The sequence below is a fragment of the Triticum urartu genome, chromosome 2, assembly GCF_003073215.2.
Source record: "Triticum urartu cultivar G1812 chromosome 2, Tu2.1, whole genome shotgun sequence".
Lineage (NCBI taxonomy): Eukaryota > Viridiplantae > Streptophyta > Magnoliopsida > Poales > Poaceae > Triticum > Triticum urartu.
In genome coordinates, this window is record NC_053023.1 from 647,309,538 (window position 1) to 647,315,620 (window position 6,083).

The following is a 6,083-nucleotide window of genomic DNA, read 5'->3' on the forward strand; positions in this document are numbered from 1 at the left end:
GGATGGGACTTTCCTTGGCGTGGAAGGCAAGCTTGGCGATGCGGATATTCAAGATCTCCTACCATTGTAACCGACTCTGTGTAACCCTAACCCTATCCGGTGTCTATATAAACCGGAGGGTTGTAGTTCGTAGGACATCAACTCCATATACAACAATCATACCATAGGCTAGCTTCTAGGGTTTAGCCTCCTTGATCTCGTGGTAGATCTACTCTTGTACTACCCATATCATCAATATTAATCAAGCAGGAGTAGGGTATTACCTCCATCGAGAGGGCCCGAACCTGGGTAAAAACATCGCGTCCCTTGTCTCCTGTTACCATCCGGCCTTGACGCACAGTTCGAGACCCCCTACCCGAGATCCGCCGGTTTTGACACCGACATTGGTGCTTTCATTGAGAGTTCCTCTGTGCCGTCGCAATCAGGAAGGATGCCTCCTCCCGTCTTTAAAGACGGCACCATTGCTAAGGGAGCCTTGGCAGTCGGCCAAACTCTCCGGCTAGGTGGTTTCCTCATGACCGCTTGTTCGGCTGTTGCACCGACGGTGACCTCTCGGGTCATCAAAAGCAACCTACACGTCAGCTCGGAGCTCGTCGAGCAGCTAGATCCAATGGAGCTCTCTTCCGTAAACGAGATCTTGGATCGCATCGCCGCCCTGGGGGTCGCTACGGATTACGACCAGGTTGGGCTTAAACCCGATATAAGTGAAATTAACTCTCCCCAAGTCACCCACCACGTTGCCGTGGTAGAGGCCCAGTGCGGCGACCCTTCATCTATTTTAAGGACTAGCTACGTCCGAATTCCCGACCCCTCCAAGCCGGATACCCGCGGAGAGGAGGATGTAACTCAAGACCTGAGCTTAGGATCAGGCAACGGGATAGATTCGTTGGACAACATCCAAGAATCCGAACTTCAGAGTTCGGAAACTCTTCGGCCTCCGAATCGTGGATTGGGTGAGGTTTCAGATTCAATGACACCCGCCCACCCAAACATAAGTGATCTCTCCCAAATCAGGCAGAGGCCCGAGGAAACAGTACATCATTACTAGGCCAGATTCCTCCTGGTTATGAACATGATAAAGGATTGCCGCGAGGGAGACGCAATCTCAATTTTCTGCAGTAATTGCACGGACGAGGGAATCCTCAATTTTCTGCAGTAATTGTCACTTCACAGGATAAAGGATTGCCGCGAGGGAGACGCAATCTCAATTTTCTCCAGAATTACACGCTTCGCTGACTTGGCGTCCATAGTACAAAAATACTGTGCGATGGAAAGCGCCTGGAAAACCGAAATAAAATTTTGGGATAATCCGGCCTTGAATAGTAATCCCGTTCGAACTAAGAGGGTGCATCATCATAGGACACCCGGGATAAACACCAAAAACCCAAAACCCTCTACAGGGCATGGAACCGTACTGGAAAGGTGGCTTGATGGACCCTGTAGAATTCACAGTACAGAGGACGCCACACCAACTCACAGCCTTAGAGCATGTTGGATACTCCGGCAGGTGGCCAAAATTGGCGAGGACCTCTTAATTCTGGAGGCCGCAGAAAGCCAGCCCGAGGACACCAGTACCGTTCACACAGTCTTCGAGACTTTCACATCAAACAATATGCGAAAAAGAACACTCCGCAGCCTCGCCGAAGTCTATCAAGTTGCAACAATAAATCCATGGAGCGACACTGCTATTACCTTCAACGCAAGTGATGAACCTAGATTCCGAACAGCCCGAGCACCAGCCGCATTGGTCCTCAGTCCCATAATGGACGGCTTTCGCCTCACCAAGGTGCTCATGGATGGAGGCAGTGGACTGAACCTCATTTATGAGGAAACCCTTCAAAAAATGGAAATAGACTGGAACCGCATCGAGCGAAGTAGCACAACCTTTAGAGGAATAATCCCCAGTCGGGAAGCGCGCTGCACAGGAAAAATCACACTAGATGTGGTGTTCGGCACGCCGGATAATTACAGGTCCGAGAAGTCACGTTTCAGGTGGCCCCGTTCAAAAGCGGATATCACGCTTTACTAGGGCGGGAAGCATTCACAATCTTCCAAGCAATACCCCATTACGGGTACATGAAGCTTAAGATGCCCGGGCCGAACGGAATTATCACTCTAGCTAGTGATCCGGACATAGCACTCCGCGCCGAAAACAAGACGGCCGCATTAGCCCTTGAGGCACTATCCGAAGCCTTAGCGGCCGAGGAACTGACTGCGCTGCGCTCCACGTTTAACACGGATGATGTGATACTCGACAAGAGATCCAAATCCACATCCTTCAAGCCAGCTGACGAAATAGTCAAATTCCAGGTCCATCCAACGGACCCCAATAAAACAGCTTCCATCGGGGCACGACTGAACCCTAATGTGGACGCCGCACTGCGAGAGTTCCTACGAGAGAACTGGGACATTTTCGCCTGGCACCCTTCAGACATGCCAGGGATCCCACACAGGCTGGCCGAACACAGCTTAAATATCCTAAAAGGATTCAAACCTGTCAAACAAGCCCTTCGGCGTTTTTCCGAACCCAAGAGACAGGCTATGGGAGAGGATCTAGCCAAGCTATTGGAGGCCGGATTCATTAGAGACATAAAACATCCGGACTGGCTAGCAAACCTGGTGATGGTACCAAAGAAGGACAAATCCTGGCACCTGTGTGTCGATTTTAAAGACCTTAACAAGGCTTGCCCAAAGGATCCCTTCCCCCTCCCCCGTATCGATCAAATTATCGATGCCACCGCAGGACACGATTCGTTGTGTTTCCTCGACGCATACTCCGGTTACCATCAAATCAAGATGGCAGAATCAGACCAAGCCGCAACAGCATTCATCACACCGTACGGCCCATTCTGCTTCAACACAATGTCCTTCGGGCTGAAAAACGCCGGCGCAACATATCAGCGCATGATCCAGACATGTCTGGCAAACCAGATCGGCAAAACAGTGGAGGTGTATGTGGATGATGTGGTCGTCAAATCAAGACATGTCGAATCTCTAGTAGACGACTTGAGGCTTGCATTCGATAACCTCCGAAAATATGACATCAAGCTCAACCCGGAAAAATGCGTCTTCGGCGTTCCAGCCGGAAAGCTCTTGGGCTTCATTGTATCCGGCAGAGGAATTGAAGCAAATCCAGCCAAGATCCGAGCTTTGTCACAATTGGATATCCCAAAGGACCTCAAACAAATACAAAAATTAACCGGATGCGTGGCGGCTTTAAGCCGCTTCATCTCCCGCTTGGGAGAAAAGGCACTACCCCTCTATCGCCTCCTTCGGCGCACCGAACACTTCGAGTGGACGGATGCCGCCATGGCCGGACTTGATGAAATAAAAGCCATATTGGCAACAAACCCAGTCCTGGCCACACCGAACACCGGCGAAACAATGTTATTGTACATTGCAGCAACACATCAAGTTGTCAGCGCAGTGCTTGTTGTCGAGCGGGAAACGGATGGACACAAATTCCCCCTTCAAAGGCCGGTCGACTACGTGTCCACTGTCCTCACTCCATGCAAATCACGGTACCCGCATTATCAAAAGATTGCATACGCGGTATTCATGGCATCCCGGAAGCTACGACACTACTTTCAAGAGTGTTCCATAACAGTAGCCTCGGAAGTACCACTCAACGATATTATCAACAACCACGATGCAATGGGCCGGATTGCAAAATGGGCCATCGAGCTTCTCCCATTCGATATAACCTATAAGCCACGGCGAGCTATTAAATCGCAAGTTTTGGCTGACTTTGTCGCAGAATGGACGGAGGCCGAGCTCCCTAAAGAGTACGGCACATATTCAAACTGGATTATGCATTTCGACGGCTCCAAAATGTTGGCTGGACTGGGGGCTGGCGTCATCCCGACGTCCCCAACAGGTGACACAGTCCAATATGTGCTCCAGATCATGTACATGGATTCCAACAATGCAGCCGAATATGAGGCCCTCCTACATGGTCTCCTGATAGCAGTATCCATGGGTATCCAGCACCTAGAGGTACGCGGGGATTCAAAGCTCGCGATATCCCAAATAAACAGAGACTTCGACGCCAAGGACCCAAAATGGCAGCTTACCGCAACTCCATCCTAAAAATGTCAGCTCGGTTCGAAGGGCTAGAGTTTCACCATATAGCCCGAGAAAACAATCAAGCAGCGGATGTCCTAGCATGCATCGAAGCAAAACGGGATGCAGTCCCCCCCAACATCTTTTTGGAAAGATTGTTCAAGCCATCCGTAGCATGGGAGGGGGAACTCGCAAATAACAGCCTGGACCCAGCCGCACCACTCGACGCCGAACAATCTGACACAATTGAAGGCTGTGCCAACGAAATTACACCTTCAGCCCATGTAATAATGGCGGTTATCGCCCCGTGGACAGAACCACTCCAAGCCTACCTTACTAGGCAGGAACTCCCGGAGGACCAAAACGAGGCCCGCTGCATAGTGCGGCGATCTAAAGCCTATAGAGTCCATGAGGGAGAGCTTTATAAGAAAAGCACTACCGGAGTCCTTCAAAGGTGCATCTCCGAAGAGGAAGGGCGGAACCTTCTGGCTGAAATTCATGCCGGACTCGGTGGTCACCACGCTGCTGCTCGGTCCCTTGTTAGCAAGGCTTTCCATACAGGCTTTTATTGGCCGACGGCCCGGGCAGACGCTCAGGACCTAGTCCAACGATGCGCTGGTTGCCAACTTTTTGCCAACCAAAGCCATATGCCACCCACCGCACTCCAAACTATACCCATCGCCTGGCCTTTTGCGGTCTGGGGGCTTTACATGGTCGGACCCCTTAAAGGTGGGACCGATAGGAAAAAATACTTACTGGTCATGGTGGATAAGTTCACCAAATGGATAGAAGCCAAGCCTATTAAAACGGTCGAATCCGGACCTGTGATAGACTTCATATCCGGGGTTGTACACCGTTATGGCGTCCCCCACAGCATCATAACCGATAACGGTACAAACTTTACCGCCGACGAGGTAAAACTCTGGTGCAAAAACATGGGCATCAAGCTCGATTATGCTTCCGTCTATCACCCACAAACCAATGGCCAGGTCGAACGCGCAAATGGTCTTATCATGAGCGGCATTAAACCCAGACTGGTGCGGTACCTCAAGGAATCTAACACGCACTGGGTAGAGGAGCTCGACTCCGTGCTATGGGGGCTGCGGACCACGCCAAATCGCACCACCGGATACACACCATTTTTTATGGTGTACGGCGCAGAGGCAGTTCTGCCCTGCGACATAATTCATGACTCACCTAGAGTGCGCATGTACAAAGAAAGAGAAGCCGAGCTCGATCGGCAGGACAACTTGGACGCCTTGGAGGAGGGGCGTGACGTGGCAAAAGCCCGTTCCGCATTTTATCAACAGCAGGCCCGAAGATATCAAAGCAGAGAAGTACGGGCCAACAATTACAATGTTGGCGAACTAGTTCTATGCCTGCCGGATAACAAAAAGGACAAACTCAAGCCCAAGTGGGAAGGTCCATTCATAATCGACCAAGTCCAGACTGGTGGGGCGTACCGCCTACGAGATGCGTCGGATAACCGACTCGATCCGAACCCATGGAACACCACCCGTCTCCGAAGATTCTATGCCTGGCGCCGGACTCTGTGTTCGTCTCCTTCCTCTGTCCATTTTTTGCATTTTTCTGTCTTACATTTCTCTCCTTCCCCTCTTTTCTTTTATAGCCCTTAAAGGCTCATCTAGTGACGCGCCACTCGCGCTCATTAAACCTAGGGGCTTCTTTAACAGAAGCTTATTTATACGGGCTTCACGCCCAACACATGCGTCAAACTTCCGCATGTACCTTTTTCTGCACCATTATATGCATCGATATGACTTAAGTTTTGGCCAAGCTGGGTTGCCTGGCTCCTGTGCTTACCCCTACGTTCCCGATTATTCGGCTAGGCGGTAAAGCGAGCACCTCTGCGATTGTTACTGCCGGGTCAGCCGGATGTGTACCTCAGACTGGGTGAAGCCGAAAGCTAGCGTTCTTAAGGGAATATTCGGTCGGTGAAATAAAAGATGATCTTTTTACTCATTTTATGCGCCCCCAGATGCTTTTTTCTGCGTCTTTTC